This window comes from Tachypleus tridentatus, chromosome 2 (assembly GCF_004210375.1).
Source record: "Tachypleus tridentatus isolate NWPU-2018 chromosome 2, ASM421037v1, whole genome shotgun sequence".
Taxonomy (NCBI): domain Eukaryota; kingdom Metazoa; phylum Arthropoda; class Merostomata; order Xiphosura; family Limulidae; genus Tachypleus; species Tachypleus tridentatus.
Genome location: NC_134826.1, coordinates 17,794,604 through 17,816,246, shown reverse-complemented (window position 1 = coordinate 17,816,246; position 21,643 = coordinate 17,794,604). Strand labels below are relative to the sequence as shown.

The window sequence follows — 21,643 nt, the reverse complement described above, 5'->3', positions numbered from 1 at the left end:
AAGCCTTACAAGTAAATTATTCTTTAAGTAAAAAACGTTGATGTCTCGTTTGATTAATTTTATTTAAAATTGCTGGTCAGTTTTTTGCATAAAACCTTAGGACAGAAAATAATATTTAACAGAAACGTTTTGTTACATAGCACATCTGCCTTTACTTACTATTCCTTGATTTATTGGCCCAGAACATGGCCAGGTGGTTAAGATACTCGACTCGTAATCCGAGGGTCGCAGGTTCGAATCCCCTTCGCGCCAAACATGCTCGCCCTTTCAGCCATGGGAGTGTTATAATGTGACGGTCAATCCCACTATTCGTTGATAAAAAGAGTAGCACAAGAGTTGGCGGTAGGTGGTGATGACTAGCTGCCTTCCATCTAGTCTTACACTGCTAAATTAGAGACGGCTAGCGCAGATAGCCCTCATGTAGTTTTGCGCGAAATTCAAAACAAGCCAAACTTTACTTTGTTTTTACCGTAATTTGTTATTTATTTCAGAGGGAATTAATCTCCTGTCCAAATGACTACCATAAATATGACAGTCGCATGGTGTCGCTTGTCTACCTGAATCCCAAATAAGAGAAATAAAGACTCACGTGTCAATTGCTATAATATTAGGCCTAAAAATCACTAAATTAATAAATAAACTTTTGATACCTTTATTTACTCGGGGACATGTCTTTTTTTTTCTTTTTTTAGACTAGCAAGTAGTAAGTTTTGGTCAGTTTATCAAATGGGGCTTTATATCTACCCTATCTTGAAAAAACAACAACAACAACGGACGACTTGTCACTATAATTAACGGTAGCAAAGATTTGTTCGTAGTTAGATAAATTAGCGATTAGCTAATGTTTTGCATTTTGAGCTACGCATGGTGTTTACATAAATGTGACAGTTTCGTTATTTGTTTCGAAAAGACGGTCAGTCGCTGTGTGTGTGGCAGGCCGGCTGTCTTTCCTTTGGTCGGCGTTTTAAATTCGGGTTCTCCGGCACACGTGCGGATGTAAGTTGTCGTACGTATTTGATATTCTGGCACATAACTACTGCGATATACTAAAACTATTATTAAATTACTTCATCATAATGTAAATATCTGTAATACTACTCTTGTAAAAACGATACTTCTGTAACACGTTAAAACACATGTAACATTGAAAATGAATACACGTGAAATTCACTCGAGATTTATTGAGGACTTAGATAGACAAACTATCTTGAAAAAAGTAATATATTGCTAAGAAAAAAAAAACACCGTTTATTAAACTACAAAATAGGTCAGTAGCGATATTTTCATCCTGTAAAACCTATTATATTTCTATGCGATTGACTTAAATATTAGGGGAACGGTGAGAGTGCGTTACGTATATCCACAGTATTTTAAATACAACAAGCATGCAAACATATCACTAAATGAGCAAAATATTAGTACAATGCATACAAAATATTAGTACAATGGTTTGCGTGCCAAGATTCAAATTCCTGACTAAGAATAATCCCTTAAGGTGGCCAAACCTCATGACGTAGTATGACATCACAGATTACAGCCGAAAATACAACGACATAATGATTGTTTGTTTGTTAGTTGAATTTCACACAAAGCTACTCGAGGGCTATCTGTGCTACCCGTTCCTAATTTAGTAGTGTAAGACTAGAGGGAAGGCAGCTAGTCATCACCACCCACCGCCAACTCTTGAGTTACTCTTTTACCAACGAAAAGTGGGATTGACCGTCACATTATAACGCCCAAACGGCTGAACGGGAGAGCATGTTTGGCGCGACGGGGATGCGAACTGCGACCCTCAAATTATGAGTCGCACGCCTTAACACGCTTGGCCATGCCGGGCCTACGAGATAATGAAATGACAAATTAATAAGTTCTAATCATCAGCAATGTTTAGTTTACTTATGCGTTGATTTATTTGTATCTGTTTTTTTATATAGAATTGACTTCAATAAATTATAAGTAACGTTTTAGTCATGACAAATATAACTAGCTTAATTTGGATGAGAAACATCTAATGGTTATTTTATCCAAGTGTAATTATTTCTTTGCTGGGTTTTGCACTAAACCATTCTGTGACTATCTGCGCTAACTGTCCCTAATTTAGAAGTGATAGACTAGAGGGAAGGCAGCTAGTCAAAACCACCCATCGCTAAATATCGGGCTATACTTTTTTTACTATTGAATAGTGAATTAACCGTCACGTTATAACGCCCCCCACGGCTAAAAGGGTGAGCATCTTCCGTGACAGCACTCGAACTCGCCATCCTGATATTGTAAGTTTGGTGCATTCATTACCACCTCTCTCTAAGTTCGAGCGTAATATTACTACGTTCTTTAAAGAATGTGTGGTTCTATCTAAACGAACTACGAAGAGTGTGTGTTTTTCTTTTAGCAAAGCCACATCGGGCTATCTGCTGGGCCCACCGAGGGGAATCGAACCCCTGATTTTGCGTTGTAAATCCAAAGACATACCGCTGTACTAGCGGGGGGCAAACTACGAAGAAAGCAATCGAAACACAAAAAATAAACCATCGAAGAAGGATACTATATACATGAAACTTTACTGAATTATTCTCTGTGTAGTGCACATTTCTTGGCAGATGCGTTGTACATATAAACTAAGACGCTCTAGATAAACTATTGAACATAAATTGCTAATACTGTTCTACTTTATTATTTAACAGCGAATATTTCGATATCTGTTTCTCGTTTTCTCTCTCTCAATCTCTATCTTTCTTCCTCTCTGTCTATCTGTATCAATCTCTGATTATTCGTATGTCTATTTATCCATCTAAACTTTATAGCCGTGTCCTAGAACTTTAGAAACGACAAATCTAATGTTGCATTATTTTCATAAGCATAAACAACACCTGTTCTAGTGTATAAAAGTTTACCTTGGAAGCAAAGACCGTTGTGAAAAGTAGTCCTCACAACAAACATAAGGTAAAAAGGTGTCCACGTATTGTTATATGATAAAACAGTATCCGACTGAAATATTGTTACACAACAATGTAACAGCATTATTAGCCAATCATATTACGTTAATCTTTCATATTCGGTTTTCAAATATATAACCTTGTTTATAACCTTTAGTTTCAAACTAGCAATTGAAATGGTCAATTTCGTGAAAAAAAACAAACCAAAACCAAAACGTTTTACACTTCCAATAAAGGATACGCAGTCTTAGCCATGAGAAAACTTTCATCGAACAAAATTGGCGAGAACCTGTTGACAATCACCCGAAGCTAAGACTAAAGTAACTGGTAATTAAAGTTAGATTTTTAACCGTTGTTTTTCTTCTTATATAAAATAAAACTAAGCCATCAAACAATAGGGTTCGTGATATAATCTTATACAAGGCTCAAGTAATTATCTGGCTGTGTTTGAAATAAGATATGTTGCGCGTTGAGGACGTTCGTTAAACTGTAATACTGGGAAAACTGATAAAGGGTGTATGTATATATATATATATATATAAGGCCAATAAAATTCATTAAAAAGTAAGAAAAACTCTTTTTACTTTCTCTATATAACAACTTCCTCTGATATAATGTTATTGCCAGCATATATCTACATATTACAGTGTACTTAAAACAACAAAACTAATTTGTAATCCTGGATTTCGTAGTCAAATATGGCCAATGTTAATACGTGATCCTAAGAAAACTGAAGTTTAAAAATATCCATAAGGATACATACATACAAACCCTCCCCTAAAAAAACACACACACACACACAGACACAAACACGGATTTTCTTATGAGTTGCAAAACAGTTGTTTAAAACAAACCATTGTTCGGCATATAAAAACACAGAACAACGACTTACGTTATTACATAATTGATAGCTTTATGAATTAAACGTAAATATATCTTATTAACATTTGAGTGTAATGCAACGCTTACGGGTTTCTTTTTTTTTTTCTCAGGCCTAGCTTGATGCTTTATCGTTGCTATAGAAACAGTTTCTCTTAGGCTTAGCTTGATGCTTTATCGTTGCTATAGAAACAGTGACTCTTAGGCTTAGCTTGATGCTTTATCGTTGCTATAGAGACAGTGGCTTTCGTTCTGACGAGCAGTTTAGTTTGCCTTAACCTGCACAGTAGATGGAAATCTAAATGTTAAAAAAAAATACATGCAAATTCGTGTAAACATTTAACTTCTACTATAATTATAAAACCAAAAGACACGGGAAGTATTATAAGTAAATCTTACAAATTCTAAAGCCAATATATTTTGTTTCTAATAGTCTTAGACTTTGATGTTTCAGTTAAATATCTTGATTAAGTTACTTTGTCGTGATAATTCTTGCAGTGTTCGGAAAAGGGCAATCAAATAAACAAAACCATAAACATTTTTGTGCCGGCATTTTTCCATATTAACTTCGTAATTTGTCCGTGTGTGTGTGCCTGAACGATCGTATACTTTCCTTCTATAGTTGGAACGACCATAACCATAAGACGACCAGAACGTTATCTGAGACTAGTGTTATTATCTTACTTTAAAAAGTGCGGATAAATCTTATGCTAGAAGGTTAGAACTGCTCATAATTTAGCATGTAAGACTAGACGGATGGCAGCTAGTCAACACATTCCACCGTCAACTATTGGACTAATCTTTTGTAAAGTGATACATGATAACAACTGAAAACTGCGAGAAACGGCTAAATATTACTTAACCAGCAAGAGAAATAATGATGAGCTCGAATATGTAATAAACAGATACTATGTAATAAACAGATAATATGTAATAAACAGATACTATGTAATAAACAGATAATATGTAATAAACAGATACTATGTAATAAACAGATAATATGTAATAAACAGATACTATGTAATAAACAGATAATATGTAATAAACAGATACTATGTAATAAACAGATAATATGTAATAAACAGATACTATGTAATAAACAGATAATATGTAATAAACAGATACTATGCAATAAACAGATACTATGTAATAAACAGATAATATGTAATAAACAGATACTATGTAATAAACAGATAATATGTAATAAACAGATACTATGCAATAAACAGATAATATGTAATAAACAGATACTATGTAATAAACAGATAATATGTAATAAACAGATACTATGTAATAAACAGATACTATGTAATAAACAGATAATATGTAATAAACAGATACTATGCAATAAACAGATACTATGTAATAAACAGATACTATGCAATAAACAGATACTATGTAATAAACAGATAATATGTAATAAACAGATAATATGTAATAAACAGATACTATGTAATAAACAGATAATATGTAATAAACAGATACTATGTAATAAACAGATAATATGTAATAAACAGATACTATGTAATAAACAGATAATATGTAATAAACAGATACTATGTAATAAACAGATAATATGTAATAAACAGATACTATGTAATAAACAGATAATATGTAATAAACAGATACTATGCAATAAACAGATACTATGTAATAAACAGATAATATGTAATAAACAGATAATATGTAATAAACAGATACTATGCAATAAACAGATACTATGTAATAAACAGATAATATGTAAGAAACAGATACTATGTAATAAACAGATAATATGTAATAAACAGATACTATGCAATAAACAGATACTATGTAATAAACAGATACTATGCAATAAACAGATACTATGTAATAAACAGATAATATGTAATAAACAGATACTATGTAATAAACAGATACTATGTAATAAACAGATACTATGTAATAAACAGATACTATGCAATAAACAGATAATATGTAATAAACAGATACTATGTAATAAACAGATAATATGTAATAAACAGATACTATGTAATAAACAGATACTATGCAATAAACAGATACTATGTAATAAACAGATAATATGTAATAAACAGATACTATGTAATAAACAGATAATATGTAATAAACAGATACTATGTAATAAACAGATACTATGCAATAAACAGATAATATGTAATAAACAGATACTATGTAATAAACAGATACTATGTAATAAACAGATAATATGTAATAAACAGGTAATATGTAATAAACAGATACTATGTAATAAACAGATAATATGTAATAAACAGATACTATGTAATAAACAGATAATATGTAATAAACAGATACTATGTAATAAACAGATAATATGTAATAAACAGATACTATGTAATAAACAGATAATATGTAATAAACAGATACTATGTAATAAACAGATAATAAGTAATAAACAGATACTATGTAATAAACAGATACTATGCAATAAACAGATAATATGTAATAAACAGATACTATGTAATAAACAGATACTATGTAATAAACAGATACTACGTAATAAACAGATAATATGTAATAAACAGGTAATATGTAATAAACAGATACTATGTAATAAACAGATACTATGTAATAAACAGATAATATGTAATAAACAGGTAATATGTAATAAACAGATACTATGTAATAAACAGATACTATGTAATAAATAAACAGATACTATGTAATAAACAGATACTATGTAATAAACAGATACTATGTAATAAACAGATAATATGTAATAAACAGATACTATGTAATAAACAGATAATATGTAATAAACAGATACTATGTAATAAACAGATACTATGTAATAAACAGATAATATGTAAGAAACAGGAAATATGTAATAAACAGATACTATGTAATAAACAGATACTATGCAATAAACAGATACTATGTAATAAACAGATAATATGTAATAAACAGATAATATGTAATAAACAGATACTATGCAATAAACAGATAATATGTAATAAACAGATACTATGCAATAAACAGATACTATGTAATAAACAGATACTATGCAATAAACAGATACTATGTAATAAACAGATAATATGTAATAAACAGATACTATGTAATAAACAGATAATATGTAATAAACAGATACTATGTAATAAACAGATAATATGTAAGAAACAGGTAATATGTAATAAACAGATACTATGTAATAAACAGATACTATGTAATAAACAGATAATATGTAAGAAACAGATAATATGTAATAAACAGATACTATGTAATAAAAACAGATAATATGTAATAAACAGATAATATGTAATAAACAGATACTATGCAATAAACAGATAATATGTAATAAACAGATACTATGTAATAAACAGATACTATGCAATAAACAGATACTATGTAATAAACAGATACTATGTAATAAACAGATACTATGCAATAAACAGATAATATGTAATAAACAGATAATATGTAAGAAACAGATACTATGTAATAAACAGATACTATGTAATAAACAGATAATATGTAAGAAACAGGTAATATGTAATAAACAGATACTATGTAATAAACAGGTAATATGTAATAAACAGATACTATGTAATAAACAGATAATATGTAATAAACAGATACTATGTAATAAACAGATAATATGTAAGAAACAGGTAATATGTAATAAACAGATACTATGTAATAAACAGATACTATGTAATAAACAGATAATATGTAAGAAACAGGTAATATGTAATAAACAGATAATATGTAATAAACAGATACTATGTAATAAACAGATACTATGTAATAAACAGATAATATGTAAGAAACAGGTAATATGTAATAAACAGATAATATGTAATAAACAGATACTATGTAATAAACAGATACTATGTAATAAATAAACAGATAATATGTAATAAACAGATACTATGTAATAAACAGATACTATGTAATAAACAGATAATATGTAATAAAGAGATACTATGTAATAAACAGATAATATGTAATAAACAGATACTATGTAATAAACAGATACTATGTAATAAACAGATAATATGTAAGAAACAGGAAATATGTAATAAACAGATACTATGTAATAAACAGATACTATGTAATAAACAGATACTATGCAATAAACAGATACTATGTAATAAACAGATAATATGTAACAAACAGATAATATGTAATAAACAGATACTATGCAATAAACAGATAATATGTAATAAACAGATACTATGCAATAAACAGATACTATGTAATAAACAGATACTATGCAATAAACAGATACTATGTAATAAACAGATAATATGTAATAAACAGATACTATGTAATAAACAGATACTATGTAATAAACAGATAATATGTAATAAACAGATACTATGTAATAAACAGATAATATGTAAGAAACAGGTAATATGTAATAAACAGATACTATGTAATAAACAGATACTATGTAATAAACAGATAATATGTAAGAAACAGATAATATGTAATAAACAGATACTATGTAATAAACAGATAATATGTAATAAACAGATAATATGTAATAAACAGATACTATGCAATAAACAGATAATATGTAATAAACAGATACTATGTAATAAACAGATACTATGCAATAAACAGATACTATGTAATAAACAGATACTATGTAATAAACAGATACTATGCAATAAACAGATAATATGTAATAAACAGATAATATGTAAGAAACAGATACTATGTAATAAACAGATACTATGTAATAAACAGATAATATGTAAGAAACAGGTAATATGTAATAAACAGATACTATGTAATAAACAGGTAATATGTAATAAACAGATACTATGTAATAAACAGATAATATGTAATAAACAGATACTATGTAATAAACAGATAATATGTAAGAAACAGGTAATATGTAATAAACAGATACTATGTAATAAACAGATACTATGTAATAAACAGATAATATGTAAGAAACAGGTAATATGTAATAAACAGATAATATGTAATAAACAGATACTATGTAATAAACAGATACTATGTAATAAACAGATAATATGTAAGAAACAGGTAATATGTAATAAACAGATAATATGTAATAAACAGATACTATGTAATAAACAGATAATATGTAATAAACAGATAATATGTAATAAACAGATACTATGTAATAAACAGATACTATGTAATAAACAGATAATATGTAATAAACAGATACTATGTAATAAACAGATACTATGTAATAAACAGATAATATGTAATAAACAGATAATATGTAAGAAACAGATAATATGTAATAAACAGATACTATGTAATAAACAGATACTATGTAATAAACAGATAATATGTAATAAACTGATAATATGTAATAAACAGATACTATGCAATAAACAGATAATATGTAATAAACAGATACTATGTAATAAACAGATACTATGCAATAAACAGATACTATGTAATAAACAGACACTATGCAATAAACAGATACTATGTAATAAACAGATACTATGCAATAAACAGATACTATGTAATAAACAGATACTATGCAATAAACAGATACTATGTAATAAACAGATAATATGTAATAAACAGATACTATGTAATAAACAGATGCTATGCAATAAACAGATACTATGTAATAAACAGATACTATGCAATAAACAGATACTATGTAATAAACAGATACTATGTAATAAACAGATACTATGCAATAAACAGATACTATGTAATAAACAGATACTATGTAATAAACAGATAATATGTAAGAAACAGGTAATATGTAATAAACAGATACTATGTAATAAACAGATAATATGTAAGAAACAGGTAATATGTAATAAACAGATACTATGTAATAAACAGATAATATGTAAGAAACAGGTAATATGTAATAAACAGATACTATATAATAAACAGATAATATGTAAGAAACAGGTATTATGTAATAAACAGATAATATGTAATAAACAGATAATATGTAAGAAACAGGTAATGTGTAATAAACAGATACTATGTAATAAACAGATAATATGTAAGAAACAGGTAATATGTAATAAACAGATACTATGTAATAAACAGATAATATGTAAGAAACAGGTAATATGTAATAAACAGATACTATGTAATAAACAGATACTATGCAATAAACAGATACTATGTAATAAACAGATACTATGCAATAAACAGATACTATGTAATAAACAGATGCTATGCAATAAACAGATACTATGTAATAAACAGATACTATGTAATAAACAGATACTATGTAATAAACAGATAATATGTAAGAAACAGGTAATATGTAATAAACAGATACTATGTAATAAACAGATAATATGTAATAAACAGATACTATGTAATAAACAGATAATATGTAAGAAACAGGTAATATGTAATAAACAGATACTATATAATAAACAGATATTATGTAAGAAACAGGTAATATGTAATAAACAGATACTATGTAATAAACAGATACTATGTAATAAACAGATACTATATAATAAACAGATAATATGTAAGAAACAGGTAATATGTAATAAACAGATACTATGTAATAAACAGATACTATGTAATAAACAGATAATATGTAAGAAACAGGTAATATGTAATAAATAGAAACTATGTAATAAACAGATAATATGTAATAAACAGATAACTACGAATATTTCACACCAGGCGCAGGGTGTCCGAAAATTTTGTTATTTTATTAAGCTCAGATAAAACACCAAGTGGTTAAGGCACTCGACTCGTAATCTGTGGGTAACGAATTCGAATCCCTGTCACACTAAACATGCTCGCTCTTTCAACCGTGAGGGAGTAATAATGTGACGGTGAACCCCCTTATTCGTTGGTAAAAGAGTAGCTAAAGAGTTGGCAGTTGGTGGTGATGACTAGCTGCCTTTCCTCTAGTTTTACACTTCTTACTTAGGGACGACTAGCGCTGATGGCTCTCGTGTAGCTTTGAGCGAAATTCCAATCAAACAAAAACAAACAAACAGACAAAACTGGTAATTTAATTTTGTATATACGTGGAATACCACCATGAGAGGTATTTCAATGTAATATTGATTATAACCGCATTAAACTTGAAGGAAACTTATTTGTGTTCATATTATGTGTATTGAACAAAGTTATAGTGTTTTGTTTGTTTTTTACATATCCTGACTATAATACGTTGAACTTTCAAAGTGAATGTTGAAGGTTTCTTATTTCATTTGTTCATTGTATCAAAGTTAACATGCAACGCTCATATGTTGGTCCTATTTTACTGACTACTTAACAGTTAACGGAGACAGTTTTAACTGAATAACTAAATATTTAAATATTGGTCCTATTTTACTGAATACTTAACAGTTAACGGAGACAGTCTTAACTGAATAACTAAATATTTAAATATTGGTCCTATTTTACTGACTACTTAACAGTTAACGGAGACAGTCTTAACTGAATAACTAAATATTTAAATATTGGTCCTATTTTACTGAATACTTAACAGTTAACGGAACGGGAGACATAAGAGACAGTCTTAACTGAATAACTAAATATTTAAATGTTGGTCCTATTGGCAACCAAAGTTTTTAGAGGTTAATGACACATGGAAGAATAAGTTCTTTTCCACATAACTATAGATCTGGTTTAATAAAATGGTGAAGGTAAGAACTGGTTCCTTCAAAATTAATATTCAGTGGCCACTCTGAGCCTAAAAATAAGTATCTGAAGTTTATGTTCCATACTCATGTTATGTTTATGTTTTATACTTGTATTATGTTTATGTTTTATATTTATTTTGTGTTTATGTTTTATACTTGTATTATGTTTATGTTTTATACTTGTGTTATGTTCATGTTTTATACTTGTGTTATGTTTATATTTTATACTTGTTTTGTGTTTATGTTTTTTCTTGTATTATGTTTATGTTTTATACTTGTTTTCTGTTTATGTTTTATACTTGTATTATGTTTATGTTTTATACTTGTGTTATGTTTATTGTTTATACTTTTTGTGTTTTTGTTTTATACTTGTGTTATGTTTATTGTTTATACTTTTTGTGTTTTTGTTTTATACTTGTCTTATGTTTACGTTTTATATATGTTTTGTTTTATGTTTTATACTTGTTTTGTGTTTATGTTTTATACTTGTGTTATGTTTATGTTTTATACTTGTTTTGTGTTTTTGTTTTATATTTGTTTTGTTTTTATGTTTTATACTTGTGTTACGTTTATGTTTTACACTTTTATTATGTTGATGTTTTTACTTGTGTTATGTTTATGTTTTATACTTGTGTTATCTTTATGTTTTATAATTCTTTTGTGTTATGTTTATGTTTTATACTTGTGTTATCTTTATGTTTTATAATTCTTTTGTGTTATATTTATGTTAAGCGTCATGGAACAATACTTACAACAATAATATCTCTGTTGTCAACCAACACAGTCCTTTTGGACATGATTTCCAACACCTCTTTCATATAAAAATATATGCATAATATAAACTATGTATTTAAATAATCATTGTAAGCATACATAACTGGAATTTTGTGTTATTAATGAATGGTACAATAGCATATAATAGTTTTAAAATCCCACTAAAATTATGCAGTTGATATATATAAATATATATACAGTTTTTAAATTGCTTGAAAGAGTTACTGTTGCAACTCTATTCATTGTTATACGCGTATAATTTCATTTACGAATAAGTAGTAATGTCATTTAGTCAAAAAAGTAGTTCCTGGCACTCACACGTGAGATTCGTTTATTTTATGTGTTCATACGCAACATAATAAGCCAGTATTAAAATAAACAGCATTATTCTAATGTTTATATAACAATGTACAGTTGTATATGTAATGAGAAACGTTAACCGTTTTAGTCGTCGTTAAGTACAGCATAACGTGTTAAAATAAACAGTTAGGTGGATTATATTTTGTATAATTTACCAAACAAATACTGTTTCTTCTACCAAAATATTTATTTTGTGTTATTATTTATGTTTCTTTGCAAATAATCAATATCACTGGTGAGACAAAATCATGAACTCGCCGCAGGAGAATTACAAATTACAAACTGTTTTCCTTATTGACTGAAACGAACGATACCAGTAAGTAAGTAATGAATTAAAAATAGTTATGAAACGGGTATTATCATATTGAACTTTATAATTAGAGGGTAGGTGATCAGTTTCTCCACAGAATATATCTTACGTGAAACAATCTGGAGTCAGTGATTAATATATTACTAAGTGGTACGTGAAACAATTTGGAGTCAGTGATTAATATCTTACTAAATGGTACGTGAAACAATTTGGAGTCAGTGATTAATATCTTACTAAGTGGTACGTGAAACAATTTGGAGTCAGTGATTAATATCTTACTAAATGGTACGTGAAACAATTTGGAGTCAGTGATTAATATCTTACTAAGTGGTACGTGAAACAATTTGGAGTCAGTGATTAATATCTTACTAAGTGGTACGTGAAACAATTTGGAGTCAGTGATTAATATCTTACTAAGTGGTACGTGAAACAATTTGGAGTCAGTGATTAATATCTTACTAAATGGTACGTGAAACAATTTGGAGTCAGTGATTAATATCTTACTAAATGGTACGTGAAACAATTTGGAGTCAGTGATTAATATCTTACAAAATGATACGTGAAACAATCTGGAGTCAGTGATTAATATCTTACTAAATGGCACGTGAAACAATTTGGAGTCAGTGATTAATATCTTACTAAGTGGTACGTGAAACAATTTGGAGTAAATAATAAACATTTTAATAAATTCAACAGTTTAAAATAGTGATGAATAAAAATTAATCTTAAGGAAACAGTTTCAGAAAATCAGTGATGTCGAGAAAACCCACTTGTAGAGAAAACTATATATGTAAAAACAGCTGGTTTGGGTTGAGAAAATACCTGACGATGAAGGTCGAAACGTTGTTCGCTTCTCTACATAAAATATTTTCTCAACCCAAACCAGCTGTTTTTACATATATAGTTTCAGAAAATATTTAATCTTGAAAGTGTATATATCTTTTTTTTACATTTTTGAGCAAAATAGTAGAAACGTTATGTATTAAACAGCAAAATAGTAGAAACATCATATATTAAACAACAAAATAGTAGAAACATCATGTATTAAACAACAAAATAGTAGGAACATCATATATTAAACAACAAAATAGTAGAAACATCATATATTAAACAACAAAATAGTAGAAACATCATGTATTAAACAACAAAACAGTAGAAACATCATATATTAAACAACCAAATAGTAGAAACATCATGTATTAAACAACAAAATAGTAGAAACATCATATATTAAACAACCAAATTGTAGAAACATCATGTATTAAACAGCAAAACAGTAGAAACATCATGTATTAAACAGCAAAATAGTAGAAACATCATATATTAAACAACAAAATAGTAGAAACATCATGTATTAAACAACAAAATAGTAGAAACATCATATACTAAACAACAAAATAGTAGAAACATCACATATTAAACAACAAAATAGTAGAAACATCACATATTAAACAACAAAATAGTAGAAACATCACATATTAAACAACAAAATAGTAGAAACATCATATATTAAACAACCAAATTGTAGAAACATTATGTATTAAACAGCAAAATAGTAGAAACATCATATATTAAACAACAAAATAGTAGAAACATCACATATTAAACAACAAAATAGTAGAAACATCACATATTAAACAACAAAATAGTAGAAACATCATATATTAAACAACCAAATTGTAGAAACATTATGTATTAAACAACCAAATTGTAGAAACATCATGTATTAAACAACAAAATGACACATTACTCCAACTGAAAAATCGAGCGAGAAATCACTTCTTAATTTCGTGGCGAATAAATCTATGAATTGTGTTTTTATCTTACAATCACTCGTGTCTATCATGTGTATTATTAATCAAATTATAAGCGAAGAGAACGTATGGTTTGAGAATAGAATTCACATATTAAGCAATTCTAGAACTTATCACAATGTTTTACACGTTATATCAGTCAATCTATCTGTGGGTAGATAGATGGTAGCATCGTAAACATTACTGTCATCGGCTACATATTCATAAATATATGGAAAAGGAATGGAAGCTATTTTTTTCTCTGTCGTCCTTTATTTCGAAGCAAATGTATTCGTAAAGTCTGAGAACTGTTATTGAAAAACTAGTCAGGTATAATACACTTTATCCTGTCTGGTTTTGCCTATATCTAAACATTAAAGTCATGCAAGACATAGAGCACGTTAAACCTTCACTGCACACGGTACGTGGCTAGCATTTCGTGGGGAAAACATGTCTCGGTTGAAAGGAACAAAAATTATGAAAACAAATTCAAGTCACGCTAAAGCAATATAAGTAGTGAGCGTAGCCTTGATGGGCATGATGTTCCATATACATGCATCTTTATGTGTGATCTTTCATAACGATATATGTCAATGTGTTCACTGAAAACAGACATCTCGGACGTTAACAAAAAAAATGAAAAGCTGCATCAGCTGTTAGATGTGTGTGATAGAGATAAGCCTAATTATTTTGGTACTTTCAATCTGAACAGCTCTTATGCGACACGTGGTTAAACAAAAAGCCCTGCGACTCCAGAGTTGACACATGGTTATCCCTATTGTAGAGAAGGTAGCTAGTCAGCAACATTCTATATCTATAGAGATTTTAATCAAACAGTGGAGCTGACTACCAAGGTTATAACATCACCACATCTGAAAGTGTAAAGCGTGCTCAAGCCTTGGAGTTATCGGTATGCAGCCGACAGCTAGAAGCTATTCCTCTCGAATTATTTCATTTATTATGTATTCCTAGTATATACGTATTTAAACTAAGAGGAAACTAAGCTGCCGGTTACAGCTATTTATAGTTATTACAAAATTAAAGTTAATCTTTATAAGGGCGAATTTAAGCTGGCCATTTGCTTGAAAATCGATATAGAAATATCAAAATATATATCATGCAGATTCGTTGTAATAATGTATACTAAGTGTAAACAGAAAACGACATTTTATGATACATTGAAAGATAAAGTCTTTATGAGTTGTTTCAGCTCCTTTGTTTTGGTAACGCTGTTTTCATCATCAGATAGCACCTGTCCTAGTACAAGCCTCAATGATGAAAAATGAGTTATCCATAATCTATAACACCATCACAAACGTTATTTTTACATCAATTCATACAAATTGTCGTCAGCAATATAACAAAAACGTCTCACGAGTACACGTCAAGACAAGTGGGGGTTTGTGGTTTCTTACTGCTACAAGACCTTGCCTTTCAAGTTATTATCTACTCTACTTTTGTACACCATCTTTGTAGTATGATCTTCAATTTATTATCTACTCTACTTTTGTACACCATCTTTGTGGTATGATCTTCAAGTTATTATCTACTCTACTTTTGTACACCATCTTTGTAGTATGATCTTCAAGTTATTATCTACTCTACATTTGTACACCATCTTTGTGGTATGATCTTCAAGTTATTATCTACTCTACTTTTGTACACCATCTTTGTGGTATGATCTTCAAGTTATTATCTACTTTTGTACACCATCTTTGTAGTATGATCTTCAAGTTATTATCTACTCTACTTTTGTACACCATCTTTGTAATATGATCTTCAAGTTATTATCTACTCTACTTTTGTACACCATCTTTGTAGTATGATCTTTAAGTTATTATCTACTCTACTTTTGTACACCATCTTTGTAGTATGATCTTTAAGTTATTATCTACTCTACTTTTGTACACCATCTTTGTGATCGTTATCCTCAAGTTATGTTACATTCTCTATTTCTTTTGTTTTTATTTTTCCTTCACTGAATTATTTGATACTTGTGTTCATGTTTTGAAGGTTTAACTATGTTAGTACGCTTGCTTTGACCTGAGTTCGTAATTAACTTATGTTATTGAATTATTCTATTAACATTTAACATTTTTACACTATACAGATATTACAAACCTCCTAGAGCTAAAATATACTTTGTTATATCAGGTGTATTATAGTGGTTTTGTGGTACACTATATGGAGATTAAGAATAGTAAATTTGGGGTTAAAATAACACATCTAAAGTTAAATAGATGTCTTCAAAGCAAATTACTGACTGTTTAAAAAATCTATTAATTTTGTTCGAATTTCCCGCATATTAAAGCGTGCATAAAGGGCGTTTTATTCATATTTTCTGTGTCATAAGGAAAATTTGTTTTTACTGTTAAAGGTTTATGATCTCACGTGGATACATCTTCACGTTTATTTTCTATAACTGAGAACTCTACGTCACGAAACACGTGGCATGGTTCCGGGAAGGAAAAGCGGTTTCAGTTTAAAACCGAACTGAATTTTTAATCATCTGCTAATTATCTCATAAGAATATTATGTTGGACTTGAAACAAAATTTGCTTAAGGCTTTACTAAGCAGGTGGAAAATCTTCATTTATTTGTACCACTACTTCTGACGTGTTGCTACGTCTTTCAAACCCATTACAGCAAGTCAAAATTCAGTGACGCTTTTGTTTTAACTTACAAAGTAACAACATAATATATTCTAGTAAAACAATCTCTCAAAAGTTCAAGAAATTGTTATATATTTTTGACACATCTGGAGCATGTATGTTACGCTAATTCAGATCTTTGCTTGTATATAACACATCTTATGTTCGTAGATTGGTGCATAAATAATACGTATATGATGTTTCCTGTTTTATAACATTATGGTTTAGCTTATAGTATTTGTTCTTAACCAAACAGCCACTAACATGTACACGATTTCAGATCTCATCCAATTAACATCGGTTCATTTCGTTTGCGTCAAATCCAATACATTGCGTAAACTATCACTCTTGTACGGTTTGTGTTCTTTTGCGTCATTTAAGTTTTTTTAACAGTCGAGGGTTAATAAATAATCTCAATTTTAAAAATTATAAGTGAAAATGAAATGTTAGCTCCTTCTGGCACGATTGTTTTTCCTCACTAGTTGCGAGATTGTTTAGGTATGTCCTTAGTATAAGACGTATATCTAACTAATAATAAACGTGGTTCATCCTGCAACAAATCCATGATCACTTAAATGTGGCAATCAGTGAATAAAAAGGCCTAAATGGTCTTTTGCACTCAAAAACAAATCGTTATAAATGTCTTTATATCCCTAGCTTACTTTACGAAAAAATCGAAGTATTATAAACATAATTGTTGATTCATCTACAGGCATATAACACCTATTGTTGTTTGAAGTTCATTAGTTATACAATAATTATTGTGTTATACTATCACGTATAAAGTGGTTATTTAACAATACGTTTGTATTCCACTTTATTATTCTGTATCATTACAACGTTTTTAACTGAAAAGTAATCTTTCACATCAGTTAGTGTATATAACTTTTAAAAAGTAACACAACTAGTAAACTGGTAAAGGAAAAGGTAGTTACCAAGACTCTGATTTAGAAATCTGTGTTACGTAATTTAGATCTCGCAACAGTTTACAATGGTCTGGTTATAAGTATAACATGGAAACAAAATTAAATTGTTTTAGTGTTTAACCACCAGAACCATATGTGTTTGATTTTTATTTATTGTCATAACTGTCCGCTAACATCCTAAAACACTTTACGTGTTTGATATGTTACTTTCCACTAGTAACCTTAAACACTTTACGTGTTTGATATGTTACTTTCTACTAGTAACCTTAAACACTTTACGTGTTTCATATGTTACTTTCCACTAGTAACCTTAAACACTTTACGTGTCTCATATGTTACTTTCTACTAGCAACCTTAAACACTTTACGTGTTTGATATGCTACTTTCTACTAGCAACCTAAAACACTTTACGTGTTTGATATGTTACTTTCCACTAGTAACCTTAAACACTTTACGTGTTTCATATGTTACTTTCTACTAGCAACCTTAAACACTTTACGTGTTTCATATGTTACTTTCCACTAGTAACCTTAAACACTTTACGTGTTTCATATGCTACTTTCCACTAGTAACCTTAAACACTTTACGTGTTTCATATGTTACTTTCTACTAGCAACCTTAAACACTTTACGTGTTTCATATGTTACTTTCTACTAGCAACCTTAAACACTTTACGTGTTTGATATGCTACTTTCTACTAGCAACCTAAAACACTTTACGTGTTTGATATGTTACTTTCCACTAGTAACCTTAAACACTTTACGTGTTTCATATGCTACTTTCCACTAGCAACCTAAAACACTTTACGTGTTTGATATGCTACTTTCTACTAGCAACCTAAAACACTTTACGTGTTTGATATGTTACTTTCCACTAGTAACCTTAAACACTTTACGTGTTTCATATGCTACTTTCCACTAGTAACCTAAAACACTTTACGTGTTTGATATGCTACTTTCCACTAGTAACCTAAAACACTTTACGTGTTTGATATGTTACTTTCCACTAGTAACCTAAAACACTTTACGTGTTTGATATGTTACTTTCCACTAGTAACCTAAAACACTTTACGTGTTTGATATGTTACTTTCCACTAGTAACCTTAAACACTTTACGGAGTTTGATATGTTACTTTCTACTAGTAACCTTAAACACTTTACGTGTTTCATATGTTACTTTCTACTAGCAACCTAAAACACTTTACGTGTTTCATATGTTACTTTCCACTAGTAACCTTAAACACTTTACGTGTTTCATATGCTACTTTCCACTAGTAACCTTAAACACTTTACGTGTTTCATATGTTACTTTCTACTAGCAACCTTAAACACTTTACGTGTTTCATATGTTACTTTCTACTAATGACCTTAAACACTTTGCGTGTTTGATATGCTACTTTCTGCTAACTGACCTAAAACACTTTGCGTGTTTGATATGTTACTTTCCACTAGTGACCTTAAACACTTTGCGTGTTTCGTATGCTACTTTCCACTAGCAACCTAAAACACTTTGCGTGTTTGATATGCTACTTTCTACTAGCAACCTAAAACACTTTGCGTGTTTGATATGTTACTTTCCACTAGTGACCTAAACACTTTACGTGTTTCATATGCTACTTTCCACTAGTAACCTAAAACACTTTGCGTGTTTGATATGCTACTTTCCACTAGTAACCTAAAACACTTTGCGTGTTTGATATGTTACTTTCCTAGTAACCTAAAACACTTTACGTGTTTGATATGTTACTTTCCACTAGTAACCTTAAACACTTTGCGGGTTTGATATGTTACTTTCTACAAGTAACCTTAAACACTTTGCGTGTTTCATATGTTACTTTCTACTAGCAACCTAAAACACTTTACGTGTTTCATATGTTACTCCACTAGTGACCTAAACACTTTACGTGTTTCATATGCTACTTTCCACTAGTAACCTAAAACACTTTACGTGTTTCATATGTTACTTTCTGCTAGTGACCTAAACACTTTACGTGTTTCATATGTTACTTTCTACTAGTGACCTTAAACACTTTACGTGTTTGATATGCTACTTTCTGCTAGCAACCTAAAACACTTTACGTGTTTGATATGTTACTTTCCACTAGTGACCTTAAACACTTTGCGTGTTTCATATGCTACTTTCCACTAGCAACCTAAAACACTTTGCGTGTTTGATATGCTACTTTCTACTAGCAACCTAAAACACTTTGCGTGTTTGATATGTTACTTTCCACTAGTAACCTAAAACACTTTACGTGTTTCATATGCTACTCCACTAGTAACCTAAAACACTTTACGTGTTTGATATGCTACTCCACTAGTAACCTAAAACACTTTGCGTGTTTGATATGTTACTTTCCACTAGTAACCTAAAACACTTTACGTGTTTGATGTGTTACTTTCCACTAGTAACCTTAAACACTTTACGGGTTTGATATGTTACTTTCTACTAGCAACCTAAAACACTTTACGTGTTTCATATGCTACTTTCTACTAGCAACCTAAAACACTTTACGTGTTTGATATGTTACTTTCCACTAGTAACCTAAAACACTTTACGTGTTTGATATGTTACTTTCCACTAGTAACCTTAAACACTTTACGGAGTTTGATATGTTACTTTCTACTAGCAACCTAAAACACTTTACGTGTTTGATATGTTACTTTCCACTAGTAACCTAAAACACTTTACGTGTTTGATATGTTACGTTCTACTAGTAACCTAAAACACTTTACGTGTTTGTTATGTTACTTTCCACTAGTAACCTTAAACACTTTACGTGTTTGATATGTTACTTTCTACTAGCAACCTAAAACACTTTACGTGTTTGTTATGCTACTTTCCACTAGTAACCTTAAACACTTTACGTGTTTGATATGTTACTTTCTACTAGCAACCTAAAATAATTTACGTGTTTGTGATGTTATTTTCCACTAGTAACCTTAAACACTTTACGTGTTTGATATGTTACTTTCCACTAGTAACCTAAAACACTTTACGTGTTTCATATGTTACTTTCTACTAGCAACCTAAAATACTTTACGTGTTTGTTATGTTATTTTCCACTAGTAACCTTAAACACTTTACGTGTTTGATATGTTACTTTCCACTAGTAACCTAAAACACTTTACGTGTTTGTTATGTTACTTTCCACTAGTAACCTAAAACACTTTACGTGTTTGTTATGTTACTTTCCACTAGCAACCTAAAATACTTTACGTGTTTGTTATGTTACTTTCTACTAGCAACCTAAAATACTTTACGGGTTTGGTTTGTCAGATTACAGAAAGCAAAAAAACAACAACTCTAAGTTTAGTGAATGTAAAAATCATTCTTAAGGCTGAAATCAATAACGCTTTCATTGACATAGATAAGAACCAGATATATGACAAAATTTAAATGAAACTTTACAAACT

The 21,643-nt window shown here is 29.3% G+C and overlaps 1 protein-coding gene across 2 annotated transcripts in view; it reads right to left on the bottom strand.

Annotated features, from left to right (window-relative positions):
- Positions 1-21,643, bottom strand: part of LOC143238829 (homeobox protein abdominal-B-like) — a 62,424-nt gene that overhangs the window by 14,939 nt on the left and 25,842 nt on the right. The window lies entirely within an intron of this gene.